Source organism: Hypomesus transpacificus, chromosome 15, assembly GCF_021917145.1.
Source record: "Hypomesus transpacificus isolate Combined female chromosome 15, fHypTra1, whole genome shotgun sequence".
In the NCBI taxonomy this organism is placed as follows: Eukaryota; Metazoa; Chordata; class Actinopteri; order Osmeriformes; family Osmeridae; genus Hypomesus; species Hypomesus transpacificus.
In genome coordinates, this window is record NC_061074.1 from 1,784,477 (window position 1) to 1,801,247 (window position 16,771).

Consider the following 16,771-nt stretch of genomic DNA (forward strand, 5'->3'; position numbering starts at 1 on the left):
TTGGACAGAATGGTGGATGTGTTTCCTTGATACAGAGTGATGATCAGGTGTGTAGGCCAGGTGGTAGATGGAGGCTGGGATGTGGCCCTCTCCTCCCCAAACCTCAGCTAGGTGTTTTTGTTTTGAGGCCAGGCAGCGCTTATATGTGCATCGGCACATTTCTCTGCCTGCTGGCAAGCGGAAAGCAATTCAATAACGTGCGTGCGTTAATATCCGACTCTGTCTAGACGCCCCAGACAGGATCACTTCCCCTCGACTTCAAAGCTGGCCCGGCGTTGAGAAGGGTGCTCTCTCAGAGAGCGCCTGCAGCCAGCGAGGAGCAGCGGAGAGCGAGGGAGGGAGGGGTGGAGCGCTGAGGACCGGGGGAACAAGACGGATGCGGAGACAGAGGGCGGAGTGGTGGGGGAGGGATGGAGGGGGGATGGAGGGGGGGGGGCATGGATGGAGAGGGTGTGACTCAGCATCTACAAAGAGAGCAGCGAATCCCCCCCCCCCCCCTCCCTAGATTGAATCACACAGACATACGAAGGCTCATGATATTACACACCCACACATAATCACATGCACGCACGCACATACACACACGTACGCACGTAAACACTCACATTCTGTATGCAAACCCACACACACAGGCACACTTACGTGCACGTACACACCCCCCATGGACACAGACACATCCACAAGCACATCCACACATGCAGAGACACACAAACAAGGCCCTGTGTGCTGGTTAATTACCCTGGGGGGGGTGGGGGGGAGTGGGGATAGTCATCATGAGTCCCTGCCCTACAGTGTGTTGCAGATTCAAGGTGTGATGTTATGGTTTCTAAAAGCTTTCCTCCTACAGGACGGTGTCTCTATGGACCTGGCACCAGTGAAAATTCACAAAGTGCTAAAACCCAGTCTGGCAGAGAGGGGCTGTCTAGGTGGCTCCCCAGTCAAACCGTTACTGGGGTCTTGTGATGTTTATTTGGCCTGGATGTCTCAGAACACTGCGAGCTGAGACTCGCAGTGACTCCACAGTGACTGTGGAGGGCTGGGGAACACGGTGCCATCAGGGAACCAGAGATCGCTCTTCCCATTTTTCTCGAGCACTTATTCTGTCATGGTGGGATTGTGTTTCTCCAGGAAGATGTGGCTTCGGAATGACTACGGAATGGTTACAGTTTTTCACAATTGTTACGTAAAACACAATTGTTGTTTCTCAAAATGATAACGGCTTTCTCAAAACTGCACACAGACAACTGAAAACCTCTAAATGTTACGTAAAGCTGACACTTCCTTTGCAAGATGACTCTTTGCCATCAAATCTCTTAGTCACTGTTCACAAAATGGAACTTGTGTTTTCATTTGGTACACACAGCCCTATTTTCAAATGACACACATATACCATTCATGGAGTACACACAACTAAGCATTTGTCTGCACACTACCAAGCATTTACAGTACACTAAAATGCAACATTGAAAATACAATTATAGAAATGGAACACACCCTATGAATGACAATGAATCTGGAGAATGGGCTATGGACCCTGTACACTTGTTTCATCAGGTCGAATGCAGAGAGGCTGACAGTCTGGATGTCCCTGAATGTAGCATTCTAGGATCCTAGTTTGTATTTGTTGGAGTGTGATAGCGTTGTTCTCACAAACCATATTTACAATTTCAGTGTCCTGTTCGCCTGTGAAAGGGTATGTTCTTCCACCACGGTGAGGTGCTCTTTCAGTCCTGTAAAATACAAATACTTTGAGCATACTGTATTCTATTGATATGCAGTATTACAGTACACAAGGCAAATAGATTTTGTACCTTTTCTCCATCCTGAAGGTTCTAATGATGGCAGCAACTGTGAAGTGGCTGAGATTTGGTCGGACCCTCTGTCCAGCCTTCCTCATGCTCAAACCATGGTTAAGCACATGGTCTACCACAGTGGCCCCAATCTCATTAGAGACAACCGTTCTCCTTTTTTCTCTTCCTCCTCCTCCTCCTCCTCCTCCTCCTTCTCTTTCTCCTCCTTGTCCTCCTCAGCTTCCCCCTCCTCTTCCTACCTGCTACTCCTCCTGCCCCTTGTCCCCTTGCATTTTGTCTTCCTCTTCCTCCTCTCCTTCTCTGGTTGTCGATCTCTTCTGGTTGTCGATCTCTTCAAAGTTCTCCATTGTTCACCAAACAAAACAGAGGCTCAAGGCACATTTCTGCTGCAGTCGTGATTGCAAATTGCTCAACACACCTGAAAGTGTAGAGATTTTAATATATGTTTGTTGTAGGTTGATGCTTTGAGATTTTACTTGAGAAGTGTGTGCAACAACTGAACATTGTGTGTAGTGTTTTGACAACAAGGTGATGTGTAATTGCATCAGAGTTTAAAGAAGGAAAATCAGAGTCTAATGCAGGTAAGGGAGTGTTAAGGAGTGCCAAATTGGATCGAGCAATTGCTACATGAAGTGAAGGTTTTGCAAATTGTGCCAGATTTTCGTGTTTCTTGTTAACAACTGAGAAAAACTGTAAAGACACACTTCAGCTGTCGTTTGTGGCAGACTTTTCTTCCTAATCTTTTATTCTTTTTCAACAAGTACTTCTACATGCACACACACACACACACACAAAAAACAAACACATAGACACACACACAAACCTATCCAAAACCAGAAACACACACCTATACACAATGCTTACACATCATTCCAAGTACTTTACATTCAGACACCTTTCAAAGCACACACCTCTCTGGACTCTCCTGTCATTCGGGGTTTTCATCCCATGGTGCTTTGCTCTGCTATAAATACCTCTCCCTCACTGTGTCCAGGTGTCTGCAGGGCTAAAAACCCTCCTTTTTCCATCCCTCCAGTCCTCCCTCCTTCCCTCCTCCAAACCTCACCCCATCACTCCATCCCTGCCTCCCTCCATCCCTCCCACACCTCCATTCATCCCGTCCTCCCTCCATCACTCCATCCCTGCATCCCTCCCTCCATCTGCATACACAACGCTACGCAGCAGTGGAGGAGGGCAGGCTATTGAGCACAGAGCTGCTGGTCGCCGAGCGTCGGTTGGAGTCGTGGTTGTCGGGGGCGGAACGGGCGGGAGGGCGTGGGCGGTAATTCCTCCTGAGTGGTCGCTTGTCAGGAAGAGAGGGGTTGAGTGGCTGAAATGGAGCCGTGAAATCAAAACACGGGCTGAGAGAGGAGAGAGGGAGGGCTGGAGAGAGAGACGGAAAGTGAAACCGGGAGATAGACTGAGTGAGAAGAGAGGGGAGAGAGAGGGAAGAGAACTGGAGGGATAGAGAAATGAGAAGGACTGGAGCGAGAGGGAGAGGAGAGTTTGTTCTGCTCTGTAGGGGCTGCGGTGAAGGTTCGGTCAGTGGATCTCCACAGCTGAAATCTCACCTGCCGCACACGCCACGCCCAATTTATAGATTTCATGAAAGCTCTTGATTCGGTCTCTCTATAAATAAGAATGCATGGCCTTGTACAGCGATTTCAACAGAGCGGCAGAGGCTACAGATTCCATGTAGGTTGGAGCTATTACAATGTCCTACTTTCACAGCATTGTGAAAGGCGATATGTGATGTGTGAGTCTAACAATGCACGGTGTCTCCAGTGCCTTCATTAGAGACGAGTGTTTTTGCGTGGGATGCTTTTCAGTGTTCTATTACGTAAGAACACATCCTCCGCCATCTCATTCCCTCAGGTGCAGCACAGGTGAGGATCCAGCTCTGTTGTTGTATTTACGGTCGTGTTCTTAGCCATCTCTGTCTCTTCTAAAACCTGCAACTGTCTGTTGGATGTCGAGCTGACGACTTTGCTTGTTTACTGGTGCTTTCTACACGTGTACCATCAGGAAAAAGGGTTCCTAAACAAAAGTTTAGAAAGTGTGGGGTTCTAAAAGGAAGATGGAAGGTCTAAAATGTAGTAGGCAGTGGCTACCTGTCTGCATGTGTATAGCTCGCTAGTTTGCTAGTGCAGACCCAATAGCTGTGAGGAACTTTTTTTCTGAGGGCTAAGAGCTAAGAGCTAAGAGGCTAGGAGCTAAAAGCAAATGAAAAGGAAGCTAGGAAGCAGGCGAGGAATCAAAGCAAAGGACCTTGTAGTCAAACATGTGTCGAAGTTACAGTTGGCACTTCCCTGCTCTCAAACTAAATCGTATCCACAAGGAGTTGTTGAGTTGTTTGACGAGCTCCATACTGCTGTGTCTGCAGTGGTGGCATGAGGATTGAAGATGGGAGTGTGTGTGTGTGTGACGACCAGAAGACTCCGTTGGCTGTTTCCCTGGCAGCACACTACATCAGCACGATCTCCTGAAGAGGGGATGTGAGAGGTGGGAGACAGCAGAGATGGAGAGATGAAGAGGAGGAGAGGTTGAAGCATTGACTGATCAGAGTACTGAGGGACCGGGGGAGGAGAGGAGGATTGAAGGGGGGCAGGAGGGGTGGAAGAGGGGAGAGCAAGGGGGGAGGAGAGGAGGAGAGAAGAGAGTACAGTAGGGAAAGAGTAGCGAGGGGGAGGGGTGTTGGAGAGGGAGGGGAGGGACGGAGAGGGAGGAGAAGAGGAGGATGGATGACAGAGATGAAGTATGCCAATCAGAGAGGATGAGGCAACTAAGTGTGTCTGATGGCGGGGGTCAGAGGAGAGGACGCGTGATCAGATGGGCGTCGAGCTCCGATCCCCTTCGGCTTAGCCAGATAGCTCCTTCTCGGAGCTGCAGGGCAGAGATACCTAACTGAAGAGAATCTGCTTCCGTGCTCATCGCAACTGCCACTGGCCGCAAGACCACATGTCTCCCTGCATAGGTTTGAATAACTATACCTTTCTTAGAAGACTTGCCGTTCGGATGAAAAACAGACAGGATTTCTACTGTCTTTAAGAAGAACAGAATCTTGGCTCAATGTAAGTGGATACATCCACGGCAGCCACAGAGACGGTATGTCTGTCTGGCAAAAAGACAAACTGTTTATCTGCATGCCAATGCAACCAACAACCTCTGTCACTAATTAGGGATTAACATTTAGTCATTTAGCAGACACTCTTATCCAGAGCGACGGCAAACGACAGAGCTGGCTATCTCATCTGATCAACATTCCATACAGAAGAGCTGATGTGGATTGATTAACTGACGTCAAAGCAAAATGCTAACTAGCAAGGATAAACAGGAAAAAACACCCACCCAGGCCTTTGCCTGAATGAGGTATTTGCAACAGATATCTCGTCCTGCATTTTCTAACCAACGAAAAGCTTACCCTGGAAAGGACTGAAATTATTTTACAATTGGATAAAATCTTTCCAACAGATAATTCCAAGAAAATTATATACTGGCTACTCTGGACAACTCGACATAAGCATGCCCCCTTTTCTAACTCTTTGTTTAGATAACAAATTGAACAAACTGCATCTAGATAGTCCCAGACAGATGATCCAAACAGCAGACATATGCACATATCCCCTTTGTCCACTTAAAGCTTGGTGAAGGCCATTCACTCCACAGTCATCCAATTAAAAACTCCACATGTCAAAAACAACATTGATTTTCGAAGTATATTCCACTGTCTGAAAGCTGGTTTGAACACGGTTCCAGGGGAAGCTAGTCTTGGGCACCAACATCTCCAGGCCTGTTTTCTGTCTCCTCCCTGATTCTACATCCACTGCTGGCTGAATCTGCTGTGGTTTCAACACAGGCCGTATAGTAAACATACATTATATCTGGTTATAACGCAGAGGGTATTGAGAACATACGCTAGCTCTGGTTATAACACAGGCAGTCTAGTAAACAGATACTAGCTTCAGCTCTCAGATGAAGAAACAGCAGAGTGTCTCTTTCATTCTGACTTATAGATAGATGCACAGGCTGCAGGGTCGGAGCCAGGGCATGCCTCGCCAATCAATTAAGCATGTCTGACTCGGAGACAGGCAAACGTGTACTCACCCCCCCCCCCCCCCACGCACACACACACACACACACATAGGCACACACACACACAGCTCCATGGGCATATTTGTACACTTGAGAATCCACACATGCCTACATTCATTCCCCTTCTCTCCCTCTCCGTCTCTCACTCTTTTAATCGACACCCCCTCCCTCTTTCTCTCTCACTGCCTCACTCTCGACGCCCCCCCACCCTCCCTCTCTCGACGCCCCCCCACCCTCCCTCTCTCTATGCCTCCCCATCTGCTTTCCTCTCCTTGTCTCTCCCTCTCTCATCGCCGCTACTTCAGGGCCATTACTAAAGTCACAAGGCGTGTATGAGGGAGCTCTCAGAGACAAAGCCAGACCACTGATCCGGAGCCAGCGTTTGAGTGGAGCGGACGTTGATTATTCAGATGAGCTAGGCTGAGGACAGGCCTAGGATCAGCGATGTCAGACAGACACGGCCGCATGGCTGGCTGGCCGCTGGTATTACTACAAATAACCCACCTGTCATCTCCGATATACGGAGAGCAGATCCGGCTTGTTTGTGGAGCGTAGAGGATGGACGTGTTTTTCTGGTTCGGGCTCTTTGTAAACAACCTGTTTTACAGTAGTGTCTGTCTAATGTGTTCTTTCAGTTACTGTAAACTGTAGAGGGATGGGATTAGTTATGGGATTAGTGTTCCTGGTCTCTAACAGTATAAGGTTTCCCTTCCTGAGCCAGTAGAGTTTATGTTTGTTTTACATGTTTGGTGTCTGGAGAGTCGTGTGGATGGTGTTTGTGTGATGTGCTGTGTTGCAAACTGAGGGAATTTACTTTGCAAATGGGCCTGTTAAGCAGGGTAGGGAGATGGGTGATTATGAGGATGTGGCTGCTGTCAGTGTGTGTGTGTGTGTGCATGTGTGTGTGGTTCCACCTGTGCGGAGCTCCATAGCAGTAGACCCGCCTCCACCTCAACGCGCTGTGGGTGGATCGTCTCTGCTCCTGTCTTCTAGACGCTGTCGTGGAGGGAAGACTGCTGCTGCATGCTACACCTCCACACTTCCTGTCTGTCGCTCTCCTCACAGCGTTGGAACACAGGCCGGGGAAAAAGAGAGAGAGACGGAAAGAACATGAAGAGAGAGAGAGACAGACAGAGAAACAGGGAGAGAAAGAGAGGGAGCAGGGAGAGAGAGATAGAGAGACAGAGAAACAGGGAGAGAGAGAGGGAGACAGAGAAAGAGAAAGAGAAAGAGAAGGGAGAGAGAAAGAAGGAGAGAACAGAGAGATTGTACACAAAGAGAGGAGAAAAAAAGAAGGAGGGGGAGAGGGAGAAAGAGAGTGATGGAGAGATAAAGAGAGAAGACAGATAGGACAGCCAGAGAGAACATGGCAAGAGATGAGAGAATGAAAGAATGATGAAAGATAGAGAGACAGAGAGATAGCGTAGGGTGATGCTACAGTTGCCCAAGACATTAATTACATAGATGGTTATGGCTGCCATCACAGATAACGGTGCAGAGTATGTAGACACTGGAGGAGTGCAGCAGAAATAGCACGGGTGTAGATAACAAGCTGGATGAAAATAAAGAGACAGAGAGAAATAGAGAGAGAGAGACAGTGAGAAAGGGAAAAAAAGAGAGCGCAATAAAGACAGACAGAGAGAGAGAGAAAGAGAGAGAGAGAGAGAGAGAGAGAGAGAGAGAGAGAGAGAGAGAGAGAGAGAGACAGACAGACAGACAGACAGACAGACAGACAGACAGACAGACAGACAGACAGACAGACAGACAGACAGACAGACAGACAGACAGACAGACAGACAGACAGACAGACAGAGATTAAAAGAGAGTTACAGGGAAGGGGAGAGAGATGAGATGGAGCAGGTGTGGCGGAGGTGTTGATTGATGGAGACAAAGGGAGATCTAGATGAGGCATTTCATCAAACTAACAGACATTAGCCTGTCTTCCTCCATGACAACCAGAACTGACCCTTCACCGTTCCAGTCCCGTCATTCTCTCTCTCTTCTTCTTTTTCTCTCTTTTTCTCTTTCTCTCTGCTTCTCTATCTAGCCCTCTCTTTATCTAGCCTTCTCTCTCCTCTACTGTATCCATACCTCTCTTATATACGTATGTATAGTATATACATATCCAGTACATTGTCATTTCTCTTTATTGATATATTTAGTTCTGCATCTCCTTTTCTTCCCCCATCACTACCTCTTTCTTACAACAACAGAGACCCCCCAAAGTGCTCCCAACCTCCTGAGCTCCACCAATCATAGGAGGGCTTCCAGACACATCTCCTCGACCAATGGAGCAGAAGGGCAGTAAGAGAGCGCTCTGTTGAGTGTTGTCTGGTTGTAAAAGGATGCAGGGAAGAAGGATTGGAGCGAGGGAGGAGAGGAAGGGGGAGGGATGGAGCTGAGGAAGAGGGAGGGATGGAGGAGAGGAAGATGGAGTTGGCAGCAGCTGGGGGGGCCTATACTGGGACCTTGACTTCTTCATGAACCCTGGAGCCATTACAGTAAACTCCTCGCTCCTTCGTTTTCTCTCTCTCTCTCTCGTGCTTTTCTTGTCTCTCTTTTTCTCTGTCTCCCCCTCTCTCTCTCTCTTTCTCTCACATACACACCTTATCTCTCTCTCTCTCTCTATGTCTCTCTTTCTCTGTGTCCACCCTCACTCTTTCTGTGAAAGTTCAGGCAGCGTTCAGGGGCAACAGAGGGGATGTTGGTGGGGGTGCGGTGGGCGAGTGATGGTGGGGAATGCCGGCTCTCTCTCGGCCCCACATCCATCAACTCACTGTCTCTTATTAATACACAATCACTCCAGCTGCACAACACAAGCACCATGGTTTCATTCATCAGGAGAGATGTACTCTTTCCAGAAGGTTCTGTAGGGCTTGTCAGAGATGAGACACTGGACGTAACCATCGTGTTGCCATGTGCGTTTGCCGTCTTTACTTACATTTTTTATCCATGAACTCTTTGTAAAACATGCTTTTACAAACGTTTGTACAACGCAACAGAAATGCTGCATAAAAATAAAACAACAAATAAAGGATGATAAATTCATAATTCTAAGGGTCTTGTTAAAGTAAAGTGTCATGAGACTGACTGTTCAGGCCACGTGTTTACTTAAATCAGCTGGGTGGTGCTGGTGGTTAAACTAGTCTAAGCACAGGGTTGGGGAGCATTAGCGTTTATCATCCTCAGTTTTGAGTTGATTACGTTTTCTTCAGGGCCTTCTACCTGCCCTCCCTGGGTGACGCCTGCCACCTTTCCCATGACCCTGACTCATCTAAGGAAGCAGAAATCATGTGACACGCTTTCATCGTCTGTAATGAAGCCACACTAATAAGTGCTTACTTGTGATTCCAGTGCGTTTGTAGGTGGTAAGTATCGCTGCATTCGTCTTATGTTGGGTAATTGTCCCAAATGACTGTTTAACGAGCGTACTTAACGGGAAAACAGATATTCTCTGCACAACTATGTTAGTTAGCCACTTCTAACTCAGACAAGAGGTGCACGCTATTCAATCCAAGCCAATTAATCTGCTAACAGAACGTAATTAAACTATTAATTAACCTTAATTACATAACCTTATATGGACAGGTGTGAAGCCGGCCCTCACTTCTCTCCCTTCCTCTCCTCCTCTTCTCATCCCCCCCTTCCTCTCGTCCTCGTCTGATGTCTTCTAGGAAACTATCCTCTACCTCACCGATCTATCTGCTTCATTAGCTATATATACACAGAACTTGTGTGTTTGTATATGTGTGGGTGTACGTGCATATGTGTGTGAAGGGACACAGGCAATTCACTTGATGGGACACTTTTGTGTTTGTGCGTGGACACAGGCTATTCTAGATCATAAAACAGAGAACATGCCATTATACAATAAGCACTATAATTTATGTTTAGGATTTTTTTTTTATATATACAGTATATGCATATTGCTTAGAATGTTTTAAATTAACAGAGGGATTTTTAGTCCTTTCTTGACTGAGTCTTCAAAGTCTATTCAGAGACACCTTTGATCTATGAACTCTTGACTCCTCCCAAAGGGAGCAGTCAACAGTGATTCAGCATTTTACCCTATGACATATCCTAACCCCTATGGCGTCCATCTCAAACACACTCCCCCACACACACATACTCTCACACACTGTCTCTCTCCCCCACACACACATATACAACCACACACAGACCCCCCCCCACACACACAAACACAAACACAACCACACACATGCGCCCACACACACACCCATACACACTCACACACCTAACCCTCATAGTATGCGCAGGAATGAGCAGCATTTGTAGTTTTTTGAATCGATAAACCCCCCACAACGTATTTTGGGAAGATGTTCTCTACTGTTTGGATACACTGCATTGATGTCTTCGCTATTGATCTCAGTCAGAGAAAAGAGACAGTCTTGGTATTTCTGCTAAGGAATTAAGCAATGAGTCAGCCCGCCTGGCCTTCAGATGAATGGAGACCAGGAGCCCTTCTCTCTGTCGTTATTGACGCTCTGGTGATTCAGGGGTGAATTTGTTTCGAATAACTCCTACTGGAGTGACACCCTGCTCCTCTGCCTGCCTGCGAATATAAACGCTACACTAGCAGTCCTCCCACCCCTAAACCAACACTTACGTAGTTTTCATCCACGGCTTTAATACGGAGAGATGGGATGGAGGGTTGAATAAAAGCAGAGAGACAACTGGAGAGGAAGGAGGAAGAAGATTGGGATGTACCTTGAGATACAGAGAGAAACTGAGACTATTACTGTAAGCATAGAGCTGGGAGAGGTAGGGATGTAGGCGAGAGAGGTGGGAGTGAGGGGCAGAGAGGTAGACGGTAGAAAAGAGAGGCAGAGAGGTAGGAGAGAGAGGTAGATGAGGTAAGGGAGAGCGGTCCATTTTGGAAAGAAAGGCAGAGATACACAGAGAGTCAGAGAGGTACAGGGTACAAAACAGGGAGGTAGAAGGTGGGAGAAAGGCTCAGAGATATAGACCTAGAGAGAGTCCGAGAGGTAGAGAATAGGAGAGAGAGGCAGAGAGGTATACAGAGGCAGGGAGGTAGAAGGCGGGAGGACACAGTCAGGGTCGGTGAAGAGGTGACTGTAAAGCCGTGTGTTTCATGACTTGTTGTGAGAGACAGCTAACCACCTCGGCCGTTTGAGCCGAGCCCCTGACCATCTGTGGAGCCGAATCCTGGGGACACGATGCAGAGACTCAGGGTCATGGTGGTGGGTGGGTGAGTTGAGCTGTTAGCTCTGAGGTCTTGATTGTGCTCAAACACAATTGCTTTGACTGTGTGTGCTGACAGTGTGTACTGTACAAAACATTAAATGGAAGAATCATTTCCTTTCTCCTTTCCGCTCCGCTCCTGTACTCTCCTTTCCCTTCCTCTGCTCTCCTTTCCTTTCCTCTCCTCTCCTCTCCTCTCCTCTCCTCTCCTCTCCTCTCCTCTCCTCTCCTCTCCTCTCCTCTCCTCTCCTCTCCTCTCCTCTCCTCTCCTCTCCTCTTCCCAAAGTTGTGTGTGGGAGCGGGGAGCACATTCTCCATGCATCCCTTGTCTGTAGAAACGCCCTGGAGAGGGAATTTGGACATGATGGAGAGAGCGAGGCTTGAGGGGAGGACGAGGGGAGGGGTGCACGCCGGATGCCTGCAGATTCATGTGTTCAGAGTGTCGGATGGTTCTGGAGTTCCGTCAGCTAGCGGCGAGCAGATATCAAAGGGCCAGTCTGGACCAGAATACTAAGGACTCTGCCTGTCACTCAGCCAGACAATCTGCTTCTAGCGCCACCACTCTGTCCACACACACACACACACACGTCCCGCTCCTCTTCTTTCTCTTGTTATCACTCCCTCTCTCTTCATTTCTCTCTCCTCTCCCCCTGGCCTCTCTGGCTCTCTATCTCTCTCTCTCTCTCTCTCTCTCTCTGTCTCTCTCTCTCTCTCGTCCTCACCCTCCCTCTGTGTCTCTCCTCCTCTCACCTTATTCGTCACCAGTGTGCAGCCAGCAGTGAGCACCCTGCTTTCATACTTCATCTGTCAATCATTACCAGGAGGAAAACTGATAGCTATTTGTTCTCCTCATAACAGACCTGATTAATATTCAGCAGATATTATTCCTTTCTGCGGGTGGGCACACATAAACACACAGACAAAATGACAGACAGACAGACACATAGACAGATACATAACAAACAAACAGACAGACAGACAGACACACAGACAGACAGATACTGTAATATGATACGTATAATCTGACAGCCTCTCCTCTCCGTAATGGCCTTCATCTATCAGTCTTGCAAGTAATCCAACCAGCCAGCCAACCAGCTAGCCAACCCACCAGCCAGCCAGCCAACCAGCTAGCCAGCTAGCCAGCCAACCAGCTAGCCAGCCAGCTAGCCAACCAACCAGCTAGCCAGCCAGCCAGCCAGCCAACCAGCTAGCCAAAGAGCCAGCCAACCAGCCAGCTAGCCAGCTAGCCAGCCAACCAGCCAGCCAGCAAGCCAACCAGTTAGCCAGCCAGCCAGGCCGCTAGTCAGCCAACCAATGGGCAGTTATTCAGTTAGCAAACCATGTGTGATAATATACCTTATAATAAACAACACACAGTATATATGTTTAAGTAAACATGTACTGGTTCTGCAAGCTGTGTGAATGTGCTGAGTGTTTGTGTTTATGATAATTTGGTGGGTAGACTGGGATGTGTGTGTGTGTGGTGTGATGTTGGGTTACCATGTCTTGAGGGTGTAACAGAACCCAGCGGCCCTCACACCCACGCACTCACCGTCACCATGGTGATATAAATAGCATGTCAGCATGAAGGAGACAGATGGACAGACCCTACCAGAACAGGAGCTCTGCCGTCTACACACAATTACACTGAGACACTCTGTGTGTGTGTGTGTGTGTGTATGCAAGTGTGTGTAGGTGTGCATAACTGTGTGTGTGTGTGTACACAAGTGTGTGTGTGTATGTAAGTGTGTGCGTGTGTGTGCATACATTGGTGTGTCTGTAAATGTGTGTGTGGGTGCCTGTGTGTGTGTGACCGAGGGAGGTCTGCTTCTCCACCTGCTTTTAGTGAAAAACTATTAACTTGAACCCTGGGAGGTTGAAAAGGAAGTCTAGAATAGAAACTACAGTATGACACCTATAGAACACAGTGTATGACACGTGAATGACAAGTGACAGCAAATGCAGTCGCCTGGCCTCACCTTAACATATGCTGCACGCCAGAGGGTAGGAGGGTTCTAAACTTTGAATAGATCATCTCTGAAGATGAAGTTGCGTTACCGTTAAGTGGTGTATCTTTACTTGTTGCTGAAAGTTGTTGTGGTGTGTTCCTGTCCAATTGGATCGTTCATCTTTGTGCTGTAATCCATGGTAAGACGCTTCAATCGCCATGGTTTCACACCAAAGTGAATTATTGGATGTCATCACTGTTACTCAAGTAATTTGGTCACAACATGAAGTCTAATTTTCCACCAAAAAATGAAGTGCCTGCAGAAAACCAATTTGCAAAAGAACCTTTTAATGAATTAAGTTTATTACATTTTCAATACAATTTCATTAAAACCGATTTTTGCCTGAAATGAGCTTGCGGCATGTTTAAAGCTCTTTTAACCCCTACTGTAATTCAGTAGCATTTAGCTTTGTTGTGCTGAGGGACTTAGTGTGGATCACAGCCTTCTCTCCAGGGGATTCTCTAATACAGAAGTTTAGCCATTAGCTTCAAACAGCTCTGGTTGACATGCAAGTCTGCAGAGGAAGTCACATCCTACTGTAATAACTATACCTCCAACAAACAGCTTAGTTCAGCAGAACTTATCCAGGAGGATTTTTTGTTTGTTGAATTGAAGTTTGAAACTGTGTGAATGTATCTGGATGGAGTTGACTTTTCTACTTTCTGTTTGTTTGGTGCGTGCGTGGAAGCGTCCACGTGCATGTTTGCATGAGTGTGCGTCTGTGTGTGTCTCCTTTTGGGAGTGTGTATGGGAGTGGTGCGTGTGTTAGTGTCTAGGAGTGTTGCGTGTGTGCCTTTGCATGAGTGTGTACGGGTGTGCGTGTGTTGCATGTACACAAGTGTGTTTGAGCTCACAATTGCGTGTGTGTCTGTCTGTGTGGACTGAATCTTGCGAAGGTGTGCAGCCCCCTCCAGCAGCCTGGCCGTGAAATCCTAATGAGATTAGGCCCAGAAGAAAAGACCGACCGCCCGCACAAGCCCTCTCACTGCCTGCACAAAATTACATCTTAAAAGTGTGGCTCACCTGGGCATTCGGACTCAAATATCCTATCCTTCCCATCCATCCGCCACCCCTGGTCTCTCCCCAGATCGAGGGGCAATCTCTGTGTGTCTGGAAACCCCGCTGGTCCATTTATCAGCCGACGAGAGGCGGCGGCAGAACATATATAAAGACGTTTCTACAGCTGCTAGCGACTAAATCGCAGAGATGAGGGGAGAGGGAGGGTAGAGGAGGAGAAGAGAGAACAGGAGAGGAGGGAGAAGAGAAGGAGGAGAAGAGAGAACAGGAGAGGAGGGAGAAGAGAAGGAGGAGAACAAATAAAGAAAAGGAGACAAAAGAGGGGAAGAGAAAAGAGGAGACGAGAGACGAAGGGAGTCATGTGTTTGGTTACACTACTGTATGGGTCAGCCAACTCTCCTCATCGTGTATGTGTGTGTGTATGTGTGTATGTGTGTATGTGTGTGTGTGTGTGTGTGTGTGTGCAGCGCATACCCCTACGCAGCACCTGAGATTTGAGCACTCATTCTGTACTTTGTGCCAGTTAATGGGATGTAGACATCTGCTGGAGGACCTTGTGGCCCACAGCCCTGCGCTGGCCAGCACCACAGAAGAAGAGCGATGGCGGCGCCAGGCTGGCACTAGGCCAGGGCCGTGATGCCCCACCTGTGGCACTGGAGAGGGGGCTGATGGGATATAGGTGCCAAGTCCTGCCCAATGTTCCTGCTGTGCCAGGGACTCTGTGATTCAGAGGGAGTGTGTGTGTGTATGTGTGCATGTGTGTTTGTGTGTGTCTGTCTGTGTGTGTGTGTGTGTCGGAGGGGGGCTGCTGGGATTATGGGTGTAGCAGTCTGTCTGCTGCCTGCCTGCCTGCCTGCCTGCCTGTCTGTCTGCTTGTCTGCCTGCCTGTCTTGCAGGTGCTTCAGTAAGCACTGTGCATCTGCAGCTCATGGACACACACACACGCACACACTGCATGCAGCCAGGACCCAGCTGATTGATCCTCCAGGAGTACAGGAAAGAGGGAGGAAGAGGGTGTGTGTGTGTGTGTGTGTGTGTGATTGGGAGCAGGGGAGTGAAAGAGGAAGACAAGTGTGAGAAAGAGAAGCAGAGAAGGAGAGAGGGAGGGAGGGAGGGAGGGGCAGGGAAACACAGGGGGAAGGGCTCAGAGGGAGGGAGAGGCGCAGAAAGGAAAAGGTAGCACTAGATGGAGAAGGAGATGGAGAAGGAAATAGAAAGAGGGGGAGGGTGTGGAAAGTGATGAGCAGAGGGAGCAGGTGGTAGATGGAGGGATGGAGAGACATGCAGAGACAGAGGGAGGGAGGCAGAGAAAGACAGGTAGAGACAGATGGATGAAAAGAGATGAGTACTCTGTGGAGAGAGAGAGAGAGGCACACACTCACACATTCACACACGCGCACGCAGCCTCAGACACAGCTGTACAACACACACACACACACAAGTGTGCACACACACAAAAATACATACAGACACAATCATAAAACACACACACAAACGCAGACAGAGAGAGATGCCTTTTACACGGCTGTACTTTGGTACTAGAGACTCTGGCAGCCATCATGGCAAAGCCAGGCCAGATGATGTGCACACAGAGAGCATGTGCTCTGGGATGACTCTGTCTGAATGTAAATTACTATTTGAGAGTCTTCCGGGACCGCCACAGCCCCCTCACTGCACCATTAGCCTTTAGCCATCTCCCTGTGGTAGACTAACGCCTTAATCAGCTGGAAAGGCTGCCCTTTACATCCTCATGTCCTCCCCTCCCCTCCCTTCCTCTCCTCACTCCCGGCCCACATCACCAACCCCTTCTATGCCTCCTGTGTTCAATGGCTCCTCCCAGACTCTATGACTCTGCGAGTCAAACACACACACACACACACACACACACACATGCACTCGCACGCACACCACAAACACACTGCCCATGCTCATTTCTTCCCTCCTTTCTCCTCCTTCCCTTTTCCTCCCTTCCTCTCCCCTTCTCCTCTCCACCTCCCTCCTCCTACCTCTCTTCCTCTCCCTTCTCCTCTCTCCTCCCGGAATACAAGGGTACTGGTACAGTCTTAAGCTGGGAAGGAGACCAGCTAGCTGCTCAGTCAGTAGCCGGCTTGTGAAACAACAACCCATAGCCTTGACGACACTGAAACCCGCTGTACCATAGAAGTCTGTTCTCCTCGACAGGACCCCATCTAGAATCATTAGGAGCAGAACAACATTTCTATGTTGCGTTTGTGTAGCTGGCATTCACATTAGGCAACGCTCAGAGGAGCGTATCCCTGCTGGGTTACTCACAACAGACATAAAGGTCACACGAAAGCCACCGTCAGCAATATCTGGAGGAATTTACGACTGTAAAACACACCTAGGTACGGCGGATAATATGCTGCAGAAATGCCTCATTTATAACAATCAGACTGTCATCTCCACTACCTGAAAATGTACACCGTGCTGGCTGTATAGGGGTGTTGTGATACAACGTGCTGGCCTGTTTTACATACAGTATGTGCTTGTTTTCATTCCAGTACGAGGTGACCTGCTATCATCATAGCACACATACCACTGGGTGCACCTTTACACAAGGATCTGGTTGAATTTATTTCATATCTGATGTGGAACTAA